This window comes from Eupeodes corollae, chromosome 2 (genome assembly GCF_945859685.1).
Source record: "Eupeodes corollae chromosome 2, idEupCoro1.1, whole genome shotgun sequence".
Taxonomy (NCBI): Eukaryota; Metazoa; Arthropoda; class Insecta; order Diptera; family Syrphidae; genus Eupeodes; species Eupeodes corollae.
In genome coordinates this window covers 141,918,836-141,945,622 of record NC_079148.1, presented here as the reverse complement: position 1 = coordinate 141,945,622, position 26,787 = coordinate 141,918,836, and the positions used below count along the sequence as shown (strand labels likewise).

The window sequence follows — 26,787 nt, the reverse complement described above, 5'->3', positions numbered from 1 at the left end:
AAAAAGTCTCGTAAGTTATGAACCGAAAAAATGTTGTCTTTAACTTTAAAAGCTTTTTAATTCTTTTTTTATTTTAATTTTAATTTTCCATCGATAAGTGCGCCATTCCATCAGCGTATTGACGGTGTCTTTTTTCATAAACAAAAATAATTTAAAACCCTAAGAATGGGTCTTGTTGCTCCAAAACGACTTAATTAGTAAATGTGAATTGCTATCCTGTTTTTGTGTAATCCCATCTATTCTTACAATTACTAAAAAACAACATTTAAAGTTGGTGAAAACATTTTTGTTACTGGCTCAAGAAATCCTTATAAGAGTCCCATTAGCTGGATTTCTAAATCAGATCAAAATAATTATTGTATTTTGTAATATACACCATTTAATTTGGATAACTACGTAAACGCTTACTTTGTTTAAAGAAAAAAAAAATAATTTTTCAATAGTTTTAATTTTGTTTTAACAATTTAATATTAATATTTTTAAAAATTGACCAGATACAAAAATATTTGAGACATATAAAAGTTTAAGTAAATTTTATACTGGTTTAGTTTTGAACATAAGTATAATCGAATTTACAGCTTATTATCTTTTTTCCGAACTTAAACCCTTATTTTACTCAATTAGAAGTTTGACTAGCAAATATTGTAAAAGGGATATGGTAATTTTATTGACTAGCAGAGCAAGTGAGTTATTCTGTGTAAATGTCGATTATTCCAAAGGTAAATATCTAGGCAATTATTTTCAAATAAGGAGTGTCTTCTGTCCATTTGATGCTACCAAACTTAAGTTACCTATACCTTACCTCCAAGCCACTGAAAATATTACAAATGCAGCCTTAGTTCCTTTTATTTTTTCTCATATAAATCAGCATTTAATGTATTTTGTTATGTTTTTATTATTGAAACAAATAATTTGATATTTTTTTTTTGAAATTTAAGCTATTGTGTTGTTATATTTTTTTTTTAAATTATATTTTTGTAAACAAACAAAAACAAAATAAAAATGTGTTGTATGTAATTTTTATAATATTATATAACTTTTTTCATTTTCTTAGATGATAAACCAAAACTTATGCCAGAAAAAGTTAATTCAGAAACGGCCATTGATGAGGATGCCCCATGGCGACGTGGTAGTGCGGCAAGAACACGCAATCAGCCAGAGAGTCCATCTAAAAATCGTAAGTTAAAAATTGAATTAACATGGGTATACAAAAATTCATACAAAGATCAAACAAAAACTGTAGAAAAAGAATTTTATGCGATATTTTAAAATCCAAAAGAAAATAAAAAATAAATAAATTTAATTTAAAATAAAGTAAAAATGAGCAAAATTGTCGTCCATTTAGAAGAATTTTAATTTTCAAGTAAATTAATGGGTTTATTCACTTTGAATCAAATAAATCATTTGTTCACATTTCTGCTTTAAAAAAAGACCATATATAACAAAATATGTCAAAATAAAGCTGGAAATAATGTGCGCAAAATATTATTGACCGAGAAATCAGCAATTATTATTTTTGTTAGAAAATTCTGCTTCATGTAGTTGTAGCTTTATCTTGCAAACATCCTTCAATAAATATCCACTTTTTAGTTCACATTCAATTGCGGTTAATTTATCTTGGATGAGCTAACTAAAGAACAACACACTAAGTCAAATGCAAACAAATTAGTTCAAGCTTTTCTCGAAATAAGAAGAAAACATAAAGACACTGATATCGATTTAAATCTGTTAGTTCGAACTCAGAGTGTTGAGATTATTTCCTTAAAGAAAGTTCGATTTCAGTTAATTATAATTTTGATATTCAAAAGGCTAAGCAAATGATTATTTAGTTGATAGGTTAGGTTAAAGTGGCTGCGGATTAAGAATTCATGCACTTAGGCCAAAAGAAAAGGCCCATTGTGATACCATATGAATCTAGAGAATTCCTTCTTACTAGTCGAACCATTTTGAGTTTTTTTTAAAGCGAAGAAGATATTTGATATCCTTTTTAGCTAGTTCACTGGGATTATCAAAAGAGTAGTCTCCCAGATTAAGTTTGCGTCTTAGTGAAAGAGCAGGGCAAGTGCAGAGAAGGTGAGAGATTGTTGCCTCTTCTTCCTCGTCCATACATCTTCTGCAGTAGTCATTTAAGGCTACACCAAGTGGTATTACATGTCTGCCTATAAGACAGTGTCCCTTAAGGACAAGTCTTTAGAGCGCTTTAGGTCCAGTGAAGGCCATATGAGTTTTGTGGTAAATTGTGCCACCTAGAGTTTGGTACCGCAAAAGCTGTTTTCTTTTAGCAGAAGTTTACATATAGCTACGACATACCTATTTTCTACTTTTCAGGTAAAATAGGTATGACGGTTCCATTTTTAGCAAGTTCATAGGATCTACAATTTCCTGTGATATCTCTGTGGCCCGGCACCCAACAGAGGTGAATGTTAAATTGCTGTGCCATCTCTATAAGAAACGATCGACAATCGAGGGCCGTTTGAGATTTGGTTGAGACACCGTCAAAAGATTTAATAGCAGCCTGACTGTCAGAGAAGATGCGGATATCAGGAGTTGATATCACGTTTACTCTTAGCCAGGAGAGAACCTTTTTGATTACTAAAATTTCCGCTTGGAAGACGCTACAATGTTTAGGGAGGCGGAATGAGATGCTTAGATTAACCTTTTCTGAGTACACACCACTACTAACTCCCTCATTTGTTCTGGATCCATCTGTATAAAAATGAACACTTTTGTCATCCAGGACTTTTTTGTCTTCCCATTCATCTCTGGATGGAATGGATACCTGAAAGTTTTTTTCCAAATTGGGGTTTTGGAATAGTGTAGTCTATGTACTTTGGTATAGAACCAAAGAGGTTCAAAATGAATCCACATTTTTGTTGCTCCATTGAGATGAGGCGTTGAGTCTTATAGCTGTACTCGCTGCCACTAGTTTGCTGAATATGTCGAGAAGTTTCAGATGGAGGAGAGTGTCCAATGCTGCTGAGGGTGTGGTTCTCAATGCCCCGCTTCTGCAGACATGCAGTGCGTTGGACTCTGCTGAGTTTGTCGTAGTATGTGAATTTCTCCAGTGCAATCCACCATACTGCAACCGCGTACATAAGTATTGGTCGGATGACCGATGTGTATAGCCAATAGGTTATGTGAGGTTGAAAACCCCGTTTGCTCCCTATGGCTTTCTTGCAAAGGAAAAGAGCTACTGTAACTTTTTAACTTTTTCCTGAATATTAGGTTTCCAAGTTGATTTTTTGTCCAATATCAGAATTCATTGGAAAAATTAGTGGTACACCTTTTATTGAAGGAGGTACAATTACTGGGATCTTGTAATTTCGTGTAAAAAGGACGAGGTCTGTTTTTTGAGGATTAATACTAAGTCCGCAGTGATTAGCCCATCTAGTGAGTATATTGAGTGCGTTTTGGAGGAGGTCTCTTAGTGTATTACGATGTTCTCCTGTGACGGCGATAGCAACATCATCGGCATACACAACCACTCTGTAAGCCTTCCCTCCCAAGGGATATTAGCAGTTCGTTAACCACTATGTTTCACAGGAGAGGGGACAGAACACCACCTTGCGTGCCTCTACCGACAGACCTTTTCGTACAAAAATCCCCCATCTAAGAGTTGATGATCCTGCTTTTTAGCATTAGATTAATCAATTCACAGATTGAGTACTCTACGTTTAGGATCGTCATAGCAGAAGTGATAGCGAATGTGTCAACGTTGTTGAAAGTGCCCTCAATATCCAGGAAGGCCACCTTAGTATATTACTTTTGCTCTAGGGAGTATTCGATAGTTCTACCAAAGTGTGCAAGGCTATTTCTACCGATTTCCCTTTGCAGTAAGCATACTGAGACATCAATAGTCTCTTATCAATCAATCGTTTCAGGGTTTTGAAAATGAATGATGATAGGCTTATAGGTCTTAGATCTTTAGGATTGACGTGCCTTGGGAATGAAAACTACCTTTACTTCTCTCCATCGCTGAGGTATATAGACCAGATCTAGACAACTTTTGAAGATCATCTCAATGATGGGCAAAGTTATATCGATGGTATGATGTAGCTCAGCTGTTACGATTTGAACTGGACCTGGAACCTTATAAGGTTCGAAATTATTCAGAGCCAATGTCAATTTTTCTTTTATCATTATTTAGTTGATGAACAGTTATCAAAATTGCCGAGTTTCAGAATAACTGTAATAAATCCTTTTTATGAAAATAGAAGATATTTCCAATTGCTGAAGATTTTCGAAAATTCTATAGATTTTGTAAAGTGGCAGTGTAATTGTTGACCGAGAAGTAAAATATTGATTGTATGAGATGGATCTCATGCCACACATGGATTTTCTATACTCAGTTCATAAACCGTTATCAAAATTGCCCAGTTTCAGAATAACTGAAACAAATCGTTTTGTTTACTTTTTGGGCCCAACATTGGAGTCACGCGGTGATGCTTGGACTCAACAAAAAAAGAAGATGTGAATTAATTAAAGAATTCTAGGACTGGGAGATCATATTCACACAGTCTTCTGAAGAAATAGAAGAACTTTTTGCTGAACACATTTATTCTTTTTCTATTTCGACTCACCATACAGAAGCTACAGTTATAACTATTTTATACAAAGACCTTTAAGAAAGTTCTCATATCATATGAAACTGTAGACAGAAAACTCGTTGTTTGCATATGAAACTCAGACCAGGTCTGGTCTCTTTTATGTTTATTTTGAGGAAATAAAACTCTGGTTACAATTCTATAATAATTCAAGTCTTCTTTATTAATTAAAAATACGTCTTACTCTAAGCTGAGGTTTAAGGAGAAGACCAAGTCTGATCTATCTCAAAATGGATGTCCTTCTAAGTATTTGGTATAATTTCTAAGTTGTACCAACTTAAATAAATAAAAGCCATTGCCATATAATTGATTACATTTCAGTACAATTATGAATATTTAAATCTACTATAGTCTCACATATGATATAGTCAGTTCTGACTCAGAACTTTCACAACTTTTAGCATACCCACTGTCTCCTAAGCAAGTATTGTCTATGAGAAATCACAAATCCCACCTTTAGTACATTTCATACTATAACATGTATTATTCTATAACTTGTTAAATTTTACATTAAGTTTTATTTATTCTTTTAAGTTGGTATTCTTCAATAAAAAAAAAAACATGACTATCGTCGTCAATTGATCACTTTATTTAAACAGAAGTTAACTTTCCAAGTATTTGTACACAATAATATTAAAGTTTAGATAGATAGTAAAGAATATACACGTTTAATGATTAAAATTTCTATAAACTGAAGTTTATTATAACATCAAAATACTTGATAAGGTTTTTGATGGGCTTCCAGTCAGTCTGAAAAGTAAAATTAATTGTATCAAATAAGAATTCGCATGTGAAGGAAATTTTCTGCATAATGTCATCTGATTCTTGGAATTCAGTTCAAAACGGTAGTCATTTAGTCATTCAATAAATTCAAATACGGAAGTTAGATATAAGACGGTTTCCTATAGTTTCTCTTCAATCTAAAAGTTGAATTTATAAAGCATATAAAATAAAAGAAACGCAATTGAAGCTAGGTCAACATGCAACTGATAATTTTACACTCTTAGCGACTCAAGTGTGCAGTGTATATATAGAAGCCTCATAGCCATAACATTGCTCCAATTTATAAGACCATAATTCTAATCAATGCTTTCTTTTTTATTGTTGCAGAAGTTCCTGAAAAAGATGTCAAATCGACGGAATCCGATGTCATCCTCAGACGTACTCAAAGCTTTGAGAATGACGAAAAGTATGTTATTCGTTTTCAAATCGAATTTAGACTTTATTTTTTTTTTATAAAATCATTTTCGTTCATGCATTAATTTTTGAATTTAAAAAATAAATCATTTTTGTGATGATGTTGTTTAATCTATTTTGTCTACTAAATCGTTCTTATTTATACATAGATTTATATTTTTTTTTTGTATTGTTGTTTAAAATTTTATTTATTTGCCGCTGGAGCACATTTCAATTTAAATACCTTTCACGATTAAATAAAAATAGAAAAAATAATAAATAGTATTTTTGCACAAGGAAAACCAATCTATACTCAGACTGATAAGATTAGAGAGTATGAGAAGTTTAAACACAATATAACAAAAGAACAAAAGTAATAAAAAAAAACTAATGTTGTTAGTTAGTCATCATAATAAATATTATATCAGAGAATAAAAATAATTGTGCTAAACAGTCTTTGAGTAGCATTGCTTCTTGATCTAGTGTAAAATGGTTTACTTAATCATGTAAATAGAAATGTGCCCTAAAAGTTTATTATTTGCTAAAAACCGCCGCCAAAAATAATCACGCACGCATAAAATATATTTTATTATTTATTCGGGAAAACTAAATTATTAATAAATATTTAAAAATACTCAAAACAAAGAATACAATCGGGTGAAACAAAAATTATGCTTGAGCTTGGAAAAGAAAGAAACTATATAAATACATTTTTTTATTATTTAACTATTTTAAACTAATATTTATAATTATTAATTCTGTGTGTTTTATTTTGTATTAATTATATTGTTGTTTGCAAATTATACTCATTCTATTCACCACCACATAATCACAACAACAAAAAAAATACCAAAAATCAAATCAATCAAATCAAGATTCTATCAAAAATACAATGAACTGCGAGCCAGAATAAAGGCCAATTCGTGTCCCATATTACCGGCAACACAAAATCCAAATGTGCTAGGAACAGTTAACACGCCCATTCAAAATTATTCAGTACAAAGATCGGCCTCACTCAAAGATCATAGATACTTCAGGTTTGTTTTTTTGTTTCGTTTAAGTTGATGTTTCTTTTTCTTTTAAAAATTTGTTTCATACACTATATTAATATTCTTTTGCTTGTTTTGGAGAAATAAACTAATTACACTGTATAACGCTTTACTAATAAAAATTAAAAAAATAAATTTAAAACAAAATCATGCTTGAACTAACATACTTAAGAAAATTTAAATTACAAAATTTCTCTTTGGATATGCATGTAACTTTCATTTTAAATATAAGATCATTTTATAATTTTTATAAATTTCTGTTTACTTTAGATGAATGTAGATGAGTAGGAATGTTTATATAATAAATTATTTAATTAAATATGAATTAATAATTATTTGTATTGGATTTTTAAAGGAAACCTATTACGTCGCCACCGGCTAGTCCGAATACACCAGTTGCAACACCAAATAGTACCGCTCCAACAACTCCTACGACTCCAAATACGACACCGATTCGAAGGTAAGTTTTGCTTTAAATAGTCCAAAGATTACCTAAGCCATCAAATTAATGAAAAAGAGAATTCGACATTCAAAATTAGTTCGGAATTTAAATTTAAAAAGTCGTAACGGTATGATAAATGAAGCAGGATTTTAACTATAGGGTCGTTCCGTAACTCGTTAACTGCCAGACAATATCATTTGAGTGATAGTGTTCGATTCGATGGTAGTTCCGTAGCGTGATGGTTAGTGCCTAGGACTTTCACACCAGAGGTCAATCTCTTCTTAAGCAACCTAAAAGGTTTTAGTTCACGCGTACTGCCTCCCCTGAAGAATTCACAAATCCTTCAAGATCAAATCTTGTTATGAAAATAACTTTCTCAAATAAGCCTTTCGATTCGGTAAAAACAATTGTAGGTCCCCTGCATTCCTATCATTACTCGCACACAAGAGTAGTTGAGTATTACTGTTCACTAAGCCCTGGTTTTCTATGAGCTCTAAAAAGCTAAAAAGCACAATGCCAAAAACACGCTTATAGTCCTGTTAATAAAGGCATTCACCTCAAACAAAATCTAACAATTTTGAAACTTGGCACACTTACTAAGGTATGTCTGGTGATGACCCAAGATTGTTTCAGTTTTTCACGTTCATCTCGAAAACTATTTGTCGTATCAAAAAATGTTGTTCCACAAAATTAAAGCTTATTCAATTTCTTAAATAATATGATATTAATTTGTTTGTAAAATAACTCTATAGACATTTTAGGAAAACATATGTTTCTTTTTACACGAAAAGTAAGCTTATTAAATTTCCGCAAAAAATATGGTATGCATTTTTTCGTGTAATATCCACAAAAAAAACGGTAGTATTCAATTTGTATGTCCCTACTTACTCATTGCCTGCATGCCTAGAGAATAAGCATTGTAGTAAGTTTCTTTATCATCTCCAACGATGCCACTCGCTATTGACATGATTTCATTTATAACTGGAAATGGAGGATGACTTTGGAACTAATTTGACAGCTTTGCGATGTCTGCACTATCTCCAATTTTACGTGTCTCCTCAAAATCACCATGTTTCTCACTATTAGAAAAAAGAACGCCAGTGAATTCTCCAAGTGATGAGAAAATTTCATGAGTAGCAGTCCTAGAATTCATTTTCTAAGTACACTATCAGTCATTCCACGCCCTGTTGTCAAGCCACCCATACTCTTCATTCCAAGCATTAGAGTTTGTTCAATCGTCTGGTCCCACCACACCCCTGTCCAAAATCGGTCAGTTCTTCTCATAGTAAAGTAACCCTCTTGCACAAAGTTTTTAAATTCATCTGGGGTCATCACAGAAGACAGTCTTATCATGTCCTGTAGTTTATCACTATTGGATCAAATGAGGGTTTTGTTTTAGTGCACATAACGCAGGCAAGAACATTTTTCATGAGATTTTGGATTTCCTCCAATTCATGTTGGCTTATGTCGATTTGTTCCAAATACATTAGCTAAAGATATCTGTACTAGTATTAAAACACGAACTGCTCTGGCGAAAGCTTTTCCTTACAGCATCTTTTCAACAGAATCCTGGGCGTATATAGTATTCATTAACTCTTGCAAGCCACTTCCACTCATCAGAAAACCTATTAACCTGTTTTAAATATTAGTTGATAGTAGTTTAGTTACTGAAATTTTGAATAGGTTATCGAGACTACAACTACTTAGTTTCTCAGAATACAAAGAGACGTGATCAAGTTTATGAAGATTTTTTACCAATTGAGCAATATTATTATAATCCAAATCACTTAAAACTTCACAACAATAAAACAGCACTGGAAGCAAACGGGTTTTGCTAACAGAAGTTTAGTTTTCCTTAGAATGAAACCTTGAGTGTTTCGGAGAGCTATAAAATTAATTTAAACCTTTCCTATAGATCTGTTAAAATTGTTGTTTCAAGTAAGAATTTCGCTAAAAATCATATGGATTACGGGAAAAGTTAATATAAATGATATAGTTTGATTCTGTATATGCAGAAAGCTTATTATTGCTTTGTCAAATATCCTGAGATAGATCAGCGAAGTTTCTGACTTGGTAGGGCTAAACTGGATATTATTTAGTTCGAAACAAGTCCTCATTCATTAGAGAGGCTACTTCGAACTTCTCTAATCATTAGATGCATATCGTCAGCGTTCCAAAGGATAACACAATTTTTAACTATGTATGTTAAGTCATTAAAATACATTGAGATAACCAGAGTGAAAAGTGGTCCAAGTATTGATCATTGTGGGACTTCGTTAAGAGCAAAATTAGGGGATAAGTAGTTTTCCTGACTTGGTCATTATTCAATGTACCAAATTAAGGTATCGAAAGCTTTTGAAAAGTCGACTAGTGCGAGCAGGATAAATTGATCTTTATCTTAAGCTTCCCTATTTCATTAGAAATTTCAATTTAATTTTTTAAAAGCTTAGTAAATTTTACACTTAATTTATATTTATTCTTAAATTATTATAATTGTAATATAGTACTGTGATCAAAAAGTAAGATGCATTTCTTTTCTTTGATAATCGCGGTGTGATGCTTTTTATTTCTTCCTCCGCTGGGCCAAATTATTATTTAGAAGGTATTCAGAGTTATGGCTCTTTGTTCCTGCATAACGATATTGTACCATATTTTACTGCATTACAACTCGACTCATGTCATTTCGGAAACACCGTACTCGCCTGTTTTGGCTCCGACTCAAAAACCCAATTCGGGGACACCGCGGTTTTGAAAAGAAAAAAAGTTTTGAGGGCTATACCAGAAAAAATCTATTCTTACCGTTTGAGGACTAGAAAAAGCGTTGGCTTACGTTTTATCGGAAAAGGTTAAAATTGATTCAGAAGCAAAAAATATAGATTTTTCATTTTATAAATAAACTCACCTCATTTTTTGATCACAGAAGTAAGCTTCATAAGCAATGGACTATTGTTAGAAATGTATGTCGAATTCTCTATTCAACTTCCCAAATCCTACGTTCCCAACATTATCATAGATCTCAATCCAACAATTTTACTGTTTAAAAATAAAATACAAAAATAAAACAAAAAACTTTATATAGTCCGCCAACTCTTCCACCAAAAACTATTCAAAATAATAATATCAACAATAATACCAATAATAATAACAATAATAATGTCAACAACACCAACAACAATAATAATACGAATGGAGAAGTTCAAAATAAAAATGATGCAAAACAAAAAATGTCACCGGGAACTATTTTCAAAAATTTCTTCAAGTAAATTTAATTATTAGTTTTTCCTTGTTCAGTGTTGCCAATTTATGTTTTTCAAAAATATTTATAAAAAAAAGCATTAAACTGCCTGATGAGTGTATCTTTAATGCGTGTGAAAAAATAAGAACTTCGTGTTTCTGTGTTCTACTTTTTAACATCTTTCAACAACTAAATAACTTTATTTTAACAAGAACCTTAAATGTCGACGTCTTCCAGAAAAGGCTACGTTTTTTTAAAAATACTAATGCTGTTCTTTTCAATATTGATATCCATACGTTTGTAAGATTGATATATTTTGTTTTAAACTTAATTACTAACGACGATTTAAAACAAGCTCGTATTCTGCTGCCTAAAAGATGAACAAAATCTTTAACAAAAAAAAGTAAAAGGACGATCTACGATCCTTTTCTGCTATGCTCGTGTTTTTTTTTTGCATAAATATTCTAATAACTGCTCTAATAGCCTCATTTGTAACCTTTTTTTTTTAATTATTGTATTAATAAACAACAAATTATGTACTAATAATTTTTAACTATTTAAATTTAGATCCTTTGTGCCACCAGTACGCGACGAAGAGAGTGAAACTCAACGTAAAGCCCACGCTAAGCGAGTACGTGAAACACGTCGTTCGACTCAGGGTGTAACCCTAGACGAAATTAAGAGTGCTGAAGAACTCGTCAAAAAGAAGAATTCAACAATGAATAATAATAACAACACTAATGTAAGTTCAATACAAAAATATTATTTATTTTTCTATTTTTATATAAAATTTTCTAACGAAACAAATCATTTAATTAAATTATTCGTTTAACCATAAAAATAAAATTAATTATATGAAAAAAAATATAAAGAAACAATTCAGCCCCAACCACAAACCCCACACAAGATTCGCTTGGGAGGAGGTTTATATATATTTTTGTTTTTTTTAAATTTTTGTTTATTATTTTTTTTTTGTTTTATTCTTGTTACATATTTTAACCAAAAACATAAACAAAATGGAAAAAGGTTTCACACCCTATAAAAGAGACACATTTGTTTTTATTTTTTTAGTTTTTTGGGTGGTTTTTTAAATTACTCATTTTGTTCATTTTTTTTTGTTCAAATTTTTAGTTTATAATTTGTATTATTATTATTTTTTTTGAAAGAGAAAGCAGAGATATTATTATTATTATTTAAATTCACAAGAGACTAAGATGCGTTTTGATGAGAGGTTTTGTTGGAGTTTATTTATTTTTTGAAAGTTTAATTTTCCTACTAATAGGAAGTGTTTGATGTTCTCCTCATAACTCTTCAATGTTTTAAAATGCTGTTTAAAACCAAAAATGCCAATTTAACAGCTCAATTTCTGTGCAACTAAACGCTTAAAAATATCATTCAAATGAAAAAAAAAGTAAAGACATTTTATGTAGGTTCATAATTTCATCATTTTCATCACTTAGTTCTTTTTGATCATGGTCGAATATTTTCTATAGCACACAAATCTTCCTGAAATCCCTTTGTTGTTTAAGAAGGTATCAATGAGAAAATAAATATGTTAATCTTCAAACTATAAGGTTTCAATATTATCAATATAACAAAAAACTTCAATTTTGTGCGTTTCTGCTAACAATTTTTTATCATTGAAAAAATAAAAAATAAGTTTTTTGATAGGATTTTGTTGCTAATTGCACTGGATGGCAAAATTAAGTTGTTTTCTGACCCAAAACAAAACAATACTTTATCAAAGGATTAAGTTCTATTGAATTCCAAACTCTTTACATAATTTTTCTATCACTTCGGATGTTTTAAAATATGCCTATAATGCTAAAGACAATAAACGGTGTTTTAAAGTCTTATGTAAAACATAAAATCGTTCTTAACAAAAGTCTTAGTTAGTTAATGGAAATACTAATTAGTCTTGACTCTTGTCCATATTAAGATTTGAGAAACCTTGAGTATAAAAATGTCATGGTTTTAAAAATACGTGTTCCTCATATTTTAAAAATACTCGTTTTCAATATTATTATAAAGTTTAATGTGATGTAACACAGAATTCGTTACCAAAGTAGTGTTCCGTCTTTTTCTGTTAAAAACAGTGCTAGCATTAATTATTCAGCATTTCATTAAGATTGAGGTAAACAGGTTAAATTTTACAACTTATTAAGATTTTTCGATAGTAGTACCCGTGGCATGATTGTTAGTGCGTTGGACTGTCATGCGATAGGTCTAACATCCCTGCCTGTACCACCTAAAGTTTTATTCACGGGTACTGAGAGGAATCGACAAAATCTCCCAGAGTAATTTTTGTCATGAAAAAGTGCTTTCTCAAATTAGCCGTTCGGATTCAGCATATAAACTGTAGGTCCCTTTCCATCCCTGCAATTACTCGCACACAGGAATGGTTGAGAGTTGTAAGTCACTATGCCCTGGTTCTGTACGGACTTGCGCCACCTAATTTATTTAAGATTTTTCGATAGTTTTTTGAGATACATACTTTAATTATTTAAGACAGTGATTTGAAAATCAATCATGAATTCTATTAAAAAAAAAAAAGTTACCGATTGAAATAAGAAGGCCTGTAATCCCAGGTGTTTTTTTAGAGACATATAATTTTGAAATGGAATATAGTAAAAATAATTTTCTCAAATTGACGCCACGGTTGGTTCGGACTAAGTCTAATATGGAAGTCCAATTTTCGATAGCTATCCAACTTTTGTATACATTTTATATGTGCTTTGTTTTTTAATTTAGAAAGAAATATCTCAAAAACCAAACTTGATAGAGTGATTTTAGAGTCAAATCCAAGTGCAATTTGATTGACATAAATAAAAACTATCTGTTAATTGAAAACGAAAACAACTGAAGAAAGGTTATGAGTTGAATTAAATGATGAAAACAATGATATGTTTTATCTGGAGATTTAAAATCTAAAATGTTACGATGCTCAAGAACCTAGCATTCGTTAAACCAAATTTACAATAAGATTCTAAAATGAAATGCTTCTGGTGTTCTGAAACCTTTGAGTTTATGTCAAACTCGAAATATCCTTTCAGCTATTAGTCCATCAAAAATTGGTATATTGGCGTTTCGTTCCATTTTTCTCATTTAGACTTAGCAGTAAACGAGTAAGAAAACCGACTCAAAATTTGTTTCTGTTAGGTTCAACTTATGTAAGTTTTTTGTCAAAAACTTAATTTGAACCAGATTCAATTTTTTAACCATAAAACCTTGAACAAAATTTGCCCGTTTTGCCCTTTCTAATGTTGAAAGTTTTTAATACAAATTCTATCAAAAATCAAATGGGGTGGCGCAACAGTCCGTTGTGAACCAGGGCCTAGTGACTTACAACTCTCAACCATTCCTGTGTGCGAGTAATGTTGTCAGGAATGGAGGGGACCTACAATTTTATGCCGAATCCGAACGGCTAGTTTGAGAAAGCACTTTTTATGACAAGAATTACTCTTGAAGGATTTGTCAATTCCTCGCAAGAGGCAGTACCCGCGAAAATTATTTTTTTTTTTTTTTTTTTTTAAATTAAGGTGGTGCAGGCAGGGATTGAACCCAAGACCCCTTGCATGACAGTCCAACGCACTAACCATCATGCCACGGGTACTACAAATTCTATAGCAGAAGAAAATCCACTAAAGATTCGAATTTTCAATTTAGACTCATCAGTTAACGAGTGCAAAATCGCATTTGTTTATGAACTACTAGCTATTACGAATTTAAAATTTAACAGTGCATTGTTTTCTTCGTTCTACATTTAAAAACTACATTTTTAAAAACTTCTTCAATTCATTGAAGTCAAGACTTTTCATAAGTCTCAAATTCGTATAGCGTCTTGTATATATGTGATTTAATCACGTTCAGTTAAATTTAGTATACTTTTTTCGTTTTCAATTCCATTTGGAGCGAAATTCTGGCAGATTTTAAACATTTCTTTCCATTTCAAACCGTATCATACTATCAAAGTCCCCAGTTTGAAGAAGTCCTCATCTAATCCGCTCTTCTGGCAAACCCTTCAGTATTTTAGACTCAATTTTTTGTCTGCACTGATATTTGATATTTGTATTCTTATTTTAATAAACTTGCATCTGAAGATTTCGCAAAGTTTGCATTTGAAATCACAGACACGTTGAAAACTTCCAAAAAACACATCTCCTCCCAAATCTGCAATAATTATTAATAAGGTTATACAAAAATTCAAGGAAAAAACAGTTATATTTTAATTATAACACATTATAAAACAACTGTATCTCAGCAACAACCAATTCAGAACAAGAACAACCACAACAAAAATAAAGAACAACTTATTTCAGCATGTTAAATTTATTTCGCTGTGTTATAAATTTTAAAAAATCTAATTTATTTTAATTGTATCAGTTTTGTTTAGTTAAAAGTATTTTTTTCTTTGTTAAATGTCTCTATATGTACGATTTATTTGACGTAGCACGTTGTGTACTTTAAATTTTTACAATATACTTTAATAATTATTGTAAATGTATTAATCTGCTGTTTTATAAAATAAGAGATTTTCAGGTAAATATTCCAAAACACAAAAACAACAATGAAAAAAGAACATCTCTAAACTACGCAGCATGTTTTTAAAAAGAGTTGTTTCAATGTAGAATCGAAACAAACATTGCAGATTACAACAATACGACGTAATGTTAAAATGAATCTGCTTAGTTCTGTTTGATTTTTTTTTCTGTTATAATTCTCTAAACCGTTTTTATAACACAATCTACTACAATCTACAATCTACTGTTATATTTATACTTAGTCTATTGTGAATTGAACTTATTTAAGTATTTTTTTGTTTCAAATATTATTTCTTTCTGTCTGTTTCTTATTTCAACAACAACAAAAATTGAATTCCAAACAGACTTTTTCCTCTTTAAAAATTATTGAGTTTCACATAAAAAAACAAAAACAAATATTGTTAACTAATAAATTTAACAGACCGAATCCCAAAATACAACAACTACATCATCAACAACAACAACTACAACTATTACTACATCAACAACAACAACACCATCATCACCAATAAAACAACAACAACAACTGCCAGTACTATCACCATCATCAGCAACTTCTGCCATTATATTAGCAACAACAACAACGGCAATAACTCCCATAGAATCAACAACATTAACAACAACACCAACGTCACCAATATCACCAATTAACGATCGAGTACCATCGACGACGTTGGATTATGAGTCTGAAACTGTACCTCCTCCGACTGCTGCTCCTCCAGCTTCTGCCCCACAGACCACAACCGAAGTAACAACAAAACATTCATCGAATGATGAAGATGAGGAGGAAATAAGTGCCACATTTACAGTAGCGTTCAATCGAACAAAACCAATTCATCTGACAGATGACAAAATTGCGGAACAGATTCACTCGTGGTCACCAACACCGCCTTCGACACCACCGCCTATAAAGTCGCCGACTCATACACAACCGCCACCTTCTATAACCATCGAAGAGCACAAAGATGTCGAAGAGGAAGAGGAGGAGGAGGAGAAAGAAGAAAAAAATAAAAGTGAAGGTGCTGCTGTTGAAGAAATTGTAGAACAAAAAGAAGTCGAAGAAGAAAAAGAGAAAACTGCTAAACCCATTCAGGTCGTGGCAGAAGACACAGAAAAATCGGTTGATAGCGAAGAAGAAGAAGAATCAGGTGCTACAGATGAAGACGAAGAGGAGTCTAGTACGAGTGAAGAATTGGAGAAGGAATCTCTTCCAGCTGCCAATTCACCAACGAGAAATGCCAACAATAAGACTGAAGTGTGTCAAAAGGTGAAAAGTGAACCTTCACCAACAGTTGTAGCAATCAATGAAATTCAAGAAGAACCGCAAGAACAAGAAAAACAACAACCATCGTCGTTAACATCACCAATGCATTCTCCAAGAATGCGAGTGACAAACAGTTCACCAACAGACTCTCCAACCAGAATACGTGAGAAACGTTCTCTCTTCGATATTGATAATGCGAATTCACTGTCGCTGGCCGAAAAGCTTCGTAACGAAGCAAACAAATACACCACTGAGGAAATTGGTGAAGAAACTAAAGTACCTTCTTCCACTATGATCCCAGCGACAGTGACAGCTTCAGTGACAACAACAACAACAACACCGTCGGCAACTATGTCAAAAGCAAGCTCATCGTCACAACATGACAGTGATAACAGTGATAGCGTTGTTGTTATGAGAAAGAGTGAATCGACACCGTCTTCACCTTTGCATATGAGTTCGGCGGCTGAACGTCGACCATCGTGGCGTTTGAAATTCGATATTGGATGCAAGGTAGGCCCCGCCAAAAAAAATATGAAACAACAATCAAAACTCAACAATACACTACTATACATCTACTACTACTTTTATTTTTTTTAATTATAATACATCTTTTGTTTACTCTATTTGCATCATATTTTTTATTAATTAATTCAATTTATCGTATCGTACACTTTTTTTTACTTCACAACCAAAAAAAAAAGAAACGAAAATAAAAATTTATAAAATTAATATTTTCGTTGCCTGTTCTTTTTTTTTATTTATGAGCGCCTTGGCTTGGCATGTCTTGCGCCTACTTTATACTTAGAAACAGAGATAGACCGAAGAAAGTGAGCTTGCTTCTTTTGCGTTTGCCAGAAATAATAATAATCTCTATTCACAATATTGTAAATTATTTATAATTGTTTTTTAAATTGTATTATATTTTATTTATATAACATTAACATGGTGTATTTTTATAAATTAACAAATATTAAAACTAACTTGGTGTTGAATTTTATGTTATTTTAAAAACATACTTTCCTTTTAAGGTTCCTACATGTATTGTATTTTAATTATTTAATGTACTCGTAGTTAGTTAACTAAGCATGTAAAAGCTTTAGACTTAGGTTTAGTGAATAACCTTCTTTTACATTGATACATAACAATATAGAAAAATATTAATCAACAATATACTTTATTTAAATCAAACTTTAAACTATTCTCTTTAATTTTATATTATCTTTAATTTTGTATTATCTTTAAATTTAAATTTGAACAAGGAATTAAAGTTATAAATTGGGGGCTGTCGTGAATTTTTGTCCATCGTAGAAAACTGAAAATTATTTCAAAACTGTCTCTTGAAATTTATTTATACCAAGAATTCACTTTTTGAGGGACCTGGTCCTTTATGTGTTAGAATTGGACTTGCCAAGAAAAGTAGAAAATTATGGATATTTATAAATTTCGTCGTTATTGGAAAATCTGGAGCTAAATTGTATACCCGATTGTCCGCATAATTTCTATAACAATTTTTAACAATACAGATAATTTTGAGAGAAGTCTGAAAATTACATGACTCTTTGTAGACATAACAACCGACTTAAAAAACTCCCAACTTGCAGTCAAATTGTGAATTAATTTCATTTATATTTGTGGTCAATTAAAAAAATTGTTTAAAGTCTAAATTTATTAACAATTCCTTATTTTAGAAAACTCCAAGGTTAACGTTCAACACAATTTATTAATTATTGTTATTATTTTTATGCTTCAAGGAAAATTTAAAATAAATCAAGTACTAATGATAAATTATTTAATTATTTCATTTCTTTTATCATTGATAAAGATGATGTCTGTCTTTTATTTCAATGGCTAGTCTCAAAAATGCAGCTTCCTATGGTGAAATATAAAATATATATTTTTATATTAGCTCTTAATCCGGGGAACCCTCTTTTCACAAAATAATTTAATCATAAACTAATGTTAGAATTTTCGAAACTTGATATTTTGATAACGTATTTGTAGTTGCGATACAAAAATCGCATCAATGTTATGAAGTCAAGGAACTGATTTGGTATTTTGAATACAGTACCTTGTTAAATTTAAAAACTTTAGTTTTAAATTTGTTAATTGCCATTAACATTCGTTATTTTTTTATTTTTTTTCAAAAAAAAAAAAAAACACTTTACTTTTCACTTTAAACTTTAAAAAAGTTAAAACCCAGTTTTTCTTTAAGATATTTTGTATTTAATAATTTCAATATATATGCATTTTTAAAATTAAATCGTAAATTTAAAAAAAAATAAATAAAGAATACGACAACTCGAAAAATTACACTTCATTAATATTCGTTTGTTTTGTACATACTTATATCAACTTTTTAATTAATCTTTCTTTCCATTGATTTTAATATTCCGTTGGATAACCTTGATTGGATAAAACTCCGTCCAGTCGCTTGGGATTATTTTTATAATTGTTTAAAGGTATTCAATGTCTATTTAGCTTCATTCTTCTTGAAGCCGTTTCTTTAGTGCACTTATTGAAGAGACAGGGTTTTCGCAAACTCGACGGTCCAATTCATCCCACAAATTGTCGATTGGGTTAAGGTCTAGAAATTGTGGAAGTGTTTGGATAACTTTTTGAGAACCCATTCCCTTACAACATACGCCTTGTACTTCGTGTCGTTGTCCTGGTAAAATTCGAAATTCTTAAAATGCCCATTTTTTCAGCACTTAAATTTTCTTTTACGATTCTGAAATAGTATTCCTTTTTCAATATACAGTCGATGAATACAAAATTTCCCATGCCTTTTGGTTCTTTGGTTTGGCTTCATGTCTAAAATATCAGCAATTTTGTTTGTATGTTTCACCTTTATAATGTTGAAACATAACAAGGTTTCTTTTTCAAGGCTTCCTTTGCGCCCTATGATTAACTTTTTAAATAAAACCAAACGATCTTACACTAAATCGTTTTAAAAATGTATGCAAACGTCTACTTAACATTTTATTTTAACGGTACTCTTGAATAGACAAACTGTTAATCGGTGCAAATGTCAAACTCAGCAAAAAACCGAATATTAATGAAGAGCCTACATGTGTCCTTTTTGCAGTTAAGTGATTGCAAACATTTTTAAAAGAAATATTTAGGGAATAATAATTTAATTAATTTTTCTATAACCAAATTATAATTTATAAAATAACCAAAAAATAAACCTAAATTCAACTTTTACTACGAAAAAACAACAAAAGTATGTTTCAGAATAAAACCGAATATTAATGACACTCACTGTATGTCAAATATCCAAGGCATTTCAAATTTTTGGAAGTCAAAAACATTGGTTATATATTTTTTCAATATGTTAAATTTTGTGTTCAAATCACTTACTCACTTTAAAAATTGATTGAAATTTAAAATTGACTTTAAACCTTTTATAAAATAAATAAGCCTGCAGTCAAATTAAGTAATTCAAGCCATGGCTTGAAGTTAATTTATTTTTAAAGTCAGAAATCTTAAAAAAGAGTAAAGTCATGACTTAACTGCAGTTACTTAACGACTGTGTTTATTTTCTATTACAGCGGGACAGCGCAAAACTTTTGCAAACAGTCTCAGCAGGTCTTAACGATGCCTATTACTTACTTGCACCGAGACGCTTTCGTGTTGACGTCATGACGCGTCAGCTCAAAGATTTTGTATCGATTTATGACGTGAGAGTTTACAGGCCATTCAATAATATTGCCTTTGTTATCTAGAAACATTTGCTGTTAAAAAACAAGATTCTTAAATGGATAAGGCAATATCTCAACCTCCAATATCCCAACATAAAGATATTCTACATCGGTTAATACAAAACCAACCCAAATCACTACTACATCACCATTTTGCAAGTGTATTTAGGGTTGAACTTGAAATTGGGAGGGCATGAATCTCTTCCACCATTCAACAATATTTTTCTTTCATCTGAACACAAAACATTTATACCACAATCGTTTGAAAGAACGGAGTTTTGTAAAAAATTGAAAATTGATTATAATTTATTTTCGATGTATTTTGAAATTTTGTATTCCTGAGCTTAAAATTTCTGAAAAGAATTTTAAATCCCTACCCAGCATTTTGAAAGTACAAAGTTATCTCCGCTAATTTAATTTTGACATCATTTCTTTACTTTTAAACTTACAATTTTATACTTCCCATGTAAATAAATCCGCATGGAAATTTATAACCCCTAAATAAAAAAAAAACAAAAAAAAAATTAAATTACTTGGTCTAAAGGTTTTTAGTTATGTTGGAATATTTTGTTTTATAATTTGTTTATACAATAATAAAATTATATGCTTCTAGAAGGTTTATTATTATTGTTTTTTTTTTTTATTAGTAAACTCCAATTGCTTTGGAGTGATTGCACATCCTTTCATTTAACAATCTATTTTAATTAACAAAATATATACACAAAATCTCTCAATAAAAAAAAAGAAGAATTACCTTAATATAATATTTTTTGATTTTTTTTTTAACTTTTTCTTTTATATCTGCAAAAAAAAGATGTTTTTTTTGGAAAATTAAGATCTTAAGTATTAAAAAAACGTATGAATGATATTTTTACAGTTCAAATTGGAAGATGCATCTAGTGGGACCACATTTCCGCCCAACAATAGTACAATTATACCAAGTGCGCCAGCGGTAATAGCTGCCGCCAATTTGTCATCTTCTATCGCACAACGAAGGATTAACACAACTAACGCAAGTAAGTTGACTGGTATCAAAACTGATTCAAAATATAATTTTGTATTCTTTTAAATTAAGTGAACACATCAAATCAACAACAATCATCAATGATGAGGCCGGTATCAGCACCAGTTGGATCAATGGGTAGCACTAATTCAATTGCTTCACATGACTCAAGTGATAGGAGCAGAGACTCCAATACAAATAACACTGAAAATACAATGTTATCTAGAAGGACTAATAATGGTGAAGATAAAGGTTATTTTTTTAATACATTTTGTTGGTATATTTTTAAATTTCTTTATATTGATATTTTAGAAAACGACAAAGAAAATGATAATAGAAGCGCCCTCGCAACACAAGCGGTTATTCAAAGAAGGAGAAAGCCAAAACGAAGATCTACTGGTGTTGTGCATATTGATATGGATGTAAGTACAAAAATAGATACCTTAATTGCATGAAATCAAGCATTCAATTTAAAGCGAATGTCTAATACATTCAGGATATAATAATTAGAAAGTTTAACGTTCAAATGAAATAACATCAACTTTGCATAACTGATTTGCATTTTGAATGAATATAAAAGTGAGAGTCACGAAATGAATGATTTTAAAATTATTTGCTTTTAATTGGACGTTCAATTCGCTATTAATATTGAGGCCTTGTACGAAGAAATTCGTAAGACAAATGGAAACAACAAAGATTCATTCAAATAGTAGATGGTCCAAAATTTATAGGTTGTGAAAAATGGCATCCTAGTCTCGATTTCGGTCAATATTTGAGTTACTTCTGATGTTATAATACCTATTATTATTCTTCTAATTGAGCTAATCATATATAAATACCTCTTATATTTTAATTTTCAGAGATATTATTCGCTATAGAACACACTTTAAGTTCAAATTGCTTTTAACGCTCATAAGGCTTTGACCTTAACAGTTGGGAAAATCAACAATTATTTTATTTTGAAGTATTAATTCCTGACAACAGTACTCGCACATAGGGATGGTTGAGAGTTGTAAGTCACTGGGCCCCAGTTCTCAACGGACATTTGCACCATCTAGTTTTGTTGTTATTAAGCGTAAATTTTATTATTCTGAGCTGCTTCTTTTTAAGAAAAAGGTTGTTTATAATAAGAATTGACGACAGAAAACTATACCAGGAAATTCATTCATTCTCCTTCCAACTATCGACTAAACTAGGAAATTCATTCATTATTTGTCCAATCGCACTTAAGGCCTTTCTTTCCAAGATAATTGAAACGCTTAATAATTATAAGGTCAAGAACGAAAGCTTTATAATTACCAGCAGTCTCGAAGCAATAGATCCACCGGTAATTGAATGGTTTATCAATAACGAATCTTTACATCTTTTTGGAGAAAGTAAAATTATTAAATTTATTGAATAGAGTTCGGCACTAAGATATCTTATCGAAAATATGTTATTCTTACTTACTTACTAACTTAAAGTGACGTTACAGTCCAGGCGGACCTGGGCCTCAACCAACATGCGTCTCCAGCCAGCTTTCTCCAGTTTTGCACTCTAGTTGGTTGAGGTTTTCACCCACCTGAGTCGTGGTCTTTCTCTACTGCGCCGTCCCTCAGGATTGGATTCGAAGACCTTCCCGACTGGAGAGTTGATGTCAATTCGCTCTACATGACCCATCCATCTAAGCCGTTGGATTTTAATTCTGTTAACTAGGTCAGTGTCGCTGTACAGCCCGTACAGTTCGTCGTTATATCTTCTCCTCCATTCTCCATCTATGCGCACGGGACCAAAAATCACCCCAAGAATTTTTCTCTCGAAGCATCCTAAGACGCTCTCATCTTTCTTTGACAGGGTCCAGGCCTCATAAATGAGAACCGGGATGATGAGTGTCCTATAGATGGTGATTTTAGATGCTCGAGAGAAGACTTTACTTCTCAATTTTAAGTCCAAAGAAGCAGCGATTTGCAAGAGTTATTCTTCGTTTGATTTCAGCGCTGGTATCGTTGTCTGTGTTAATAGCGGTGCCTAGGTAGACAAAGTCCTTAACTACCTCAAAGTTATAGCTGTCCATGGTGACGTTTTGTCCAAGACGTCGTCGTTCAGTGTCCTTTTTTGATGACAGCATATACTTGGTCTTGCCCGCATTGACCACTAAACCCATCTTCTTCGCTTCCGTCGCAATGCTCAAAAACGCTCCACTGACATCACGCTTTGATCTTCCAATTATGTCAATATCATCTGCGTATCCGAGTAATTGGATGTACCTTTGGAAGATTGTGCCTCTAGTGTTGACGGTTGAGTTTTGCCCAATTCCTTCCAGAACAATGTTGAAGAAGTCGCATGACAGTGCCTCGCCTTTTCTAAAACCTTTTTTGACATCAAATGCATCGGTGAGATCTTTTCCGACCTTGATAGAGCAGCGCGCATTTTCCATCGTCATTCTGCACGAACGGATAAGTTTGGCAGGAATGCCAAAACTATACATTGCTCTGTAGAGCTCTTCCCTATAGATGCTGTCATACGCGGCTTTAAAATCGATAAAGAGATGGTGGGTATCGATTTGAAGCTCCTGGGTTTTTTCCAAGATCTGCCGTAGTGTGAATATTTGGTCGATAGTGGAATGTGTTATTCTGGTATTGACAAATCTCTTTTTCTTTAAACTAGAAATTAGCTTTCAACCGTTTAATACAAGTTGCGTTGGATGGTTTCAATTCATAAAATAAATACTAGTGTTCTCCGTTTATGTTCATAAACGATCTTTTGTTTTCAACTTCTATCCTTCAGCCTTCCATATTCGTTTCTAGATTCACAACCTTGTCCTTCAAATGTGGAGCTTTTTTATTTTAATATAACTTGCATAAGTCTTTTGTAAAAAAGCCAAAAAAATAAATTTTAGAAAATAGGCGAAAGAAGCATAACCAAAACTTTTACAACACTGGAAAACCGCTGCAATATTTCATGACTTTTTTTGTGCACTGATATTTATTCAACCAATGCAATGTTATGTCGAATTAGCTATTTGCACTTCTCCTTAAAAAATTTAACTATAATACTAGCTCTTCGAGGAAAGCTTATCATTATCAGTTTACCCTTGATCTCAATTTCTGAGCTACTGTCGACTAAAGAGACTTGTTTTTAACCGCAAATTATTAAGAATGTTAAAAGCCAACTTTGTTTCTCCATCCCATTTTGATATTCAAATTGTAGGACCAATGTGCACCGGTATCTTAAAACATGTTAGGAAACAAATAATCCCTATTTTTGAGTGCAAATAATATAAAAATAGATATCTTATTTTCTTAAATATTCTACTTAAAACAATCAATGGCTAATTGATCACCGTTTTGGACCTGTCACATTTACTTTTGAGCTTTAACTTCCGACCTACACCAAGAAGTCTTGTGTGAGAATAAATGATGAATCATCTAATACTATCTTTTGCCATGAAAATGTGCCTAATACTCTTTTCAAATACAGTCGACTAGCAACAATACAAATCATTTGAACTTGATTTTCTATTTATTAAGGACATTAAGCTTAGTAACCTTCAATAAAATCATAAAATTAATCTCAGAAAACTGAAATTACTAGTATAAGAAGTGTTTTCTACTAATTCAAAGTCAATAATAAATAAATAATCTTACTTATATTAATTTATAGTGCACAAGAACTTGTATTTTAATTTATTTTTGTTTTATTTCATTTTTAGGACCTTGAACCAGAACGACAAGATTCAGCTGGGGACAACGAAGAAAAAGAGGTGAGTGTCGATATTATTTTAATTTATACCTTTGAGAAATTATTTTTAAATTTTAAATATAAAATCAAAAAAAAAAATAAAAATAATTGCAAATTCCCATTTACAACGAAAAGAAAAGTGTCTTTGGAAATACACTTTTACTCGGATCTTGGCTACTTTTCAAATCATATTGGTTAATCCCAGTCTATCATTTCAACAAAAACAACTCAATGTCTACAGACGATCGGACGTTGATGTGCCTCAAAAAAAAAGTGTTACAATTATGTACGACGTAGGTAGAATTGACCCGAAAAAGAAACATCATTATCTATACAAACCCCCCTTTACTCAACACCATAATCTCTTCCACTTCTCTTTCAACACTTTCAATAAAGATTTTTGTTTAATTTCAATTTTCAACACCTGTCTCGAAGCAGTGCAAAAAAAAAAGAAGAAAAGTTGGAATAAATATTTTCTCTAATTAATCCAAATCCAAAGAAAAATGTAATTCAGCAAACTCACGGTAATGCGCGAACACGCATGCCACAAGGTTAAGGCGATGATTTATATTTGTGCAAATTGCTTGTTGTTATTGTTGTTTTACAACCGCGAAAGTGCAATTCGAATTAATTAGGAAAACAATAAACATAGAGATTTTCAGAGGTAGACCAGAAGCATCAGCATCAGCAGCAGCGCTGGCTACTTCTCTCTGTTGTGATGAATCGTTGCCATATGCCGAAAAAGTGCTAAAGCAGTTTATTAGCCTAAATCATTTATATAGCTTTGCAGTCTTTGTTGGTTTTGTTTCGTCTTGGGTTATCCGCTCTATGAAGAACAAAGCGCACCTATATTTAGCCATGATGTTGCTGCTACCGCTGCTGCTGCTGATCTTTTAAATATCGTCAGCAAAAGTAAATAAATGAATATACATTTTGTTATTAGTTATTAGATACATACATCATATATGATCTTTAAGGAAAGAAAACAAAAATTATAACAAATGTATTTATTTATTGTAACGAAATTGTTGATTGGCCATAGCAGATGTATTTATCCATTATTTTAATTTTTTCTTTAAATCGTGAAAAGGCTATGTCAAGTGTAACTTAAACGATTTTTCAAAATTTGAAATGGTCAATTAAATTTTTGTAAGCGAATTATTTTTCGCTCTTTAAATAAACAATTTATTTGGGTGTGGTGTCGCCATATATGGACAGGACACATCATTAATGGATTCTAATTAAAAATAATTAGAATTTCTTTTTTCTTAATTATCTTTAAAATCTCAAAGATGTGCTAAAAATAATAAAAATGACTGTTCCTAATTGTTCAATTAGTTATTATATTTATTGTAAGGTTGATTGTTTATCATTTACCATCTAAGTAAGAAAATTTGTATTTGTTGAATGTCATACTTAAATTTTTTGAGTTTACAAAATATTTAGAATGGTTGAAAGTTTTGTAAACACGATTCATTTAAAGTTGAAAAAGAAAATCATTTATTAAACCTTACAAACAAAGGATCAAAAGAAAATCTCGATTAAATTATAAATAATTAATTTGCCATAAAAATCCAAATTTGTGGAGTTAACTTTTCCGTCGGTTTTGATGAGGAAGAGATTCGTTTTGCAAAAAAAAAAAATAAACCATGAAAAGATATTATTGTAAATTTACCTGAACAAATTGTTTGAAAAAGATCAAACGTCTGTAGCCATGTGGTTTTTTCTTAAACACTAATTCAAAAATCAGTAAAGGCTAGAGAGACTTTATTATTAGAGGGTGGACCTTTTTAATTGCTTTTGAATGTCTTCGTTTAAAGCGAAGATGTTTTGAATTTAACTATTTTGGGAACTAATTTATGTTGAAAACAGAATTTGCATTTAATTTCTCATTATTTTATTATCTTCAATTGACGTCACGTTTAAAAATTGCGTGTTTGAATTCCAAGTTTAATTTATTACCTTAATATTTCATATAATTCTAAAAACTGTTTTGTTTATTTTATTATAGATTCTAATAAATTTAGTTTTTGTTTTAATTTTGTTAACATG

At 31.2% G+C, this 26,787-nt stretch overlaps 1 long non-coding RNA gene across 1 annotated transcript; it reads right to left on the bottom strand.

Annotated features, from left to right (window-relative positions):
* Positions 1–1,005: 1,005 nt before the first annotated feature.
* On the bottom strand, positions 1,006–26,773 carry LOC129945711 (uncharacterized). Its single transcript, XR_008781511.1, has 2 exons — positions 26,411–26,773; positions 1,006–1,168 (listed from the first exon to the last, which is right to left on the bottom strand). It is a non-coding gene; the product is annotated as an uncharacterized LOC129945711 (long non-coding RNA).
* Between the last annotated feature and the right edge of the window lie 14 nt (positions 26,774–26,787).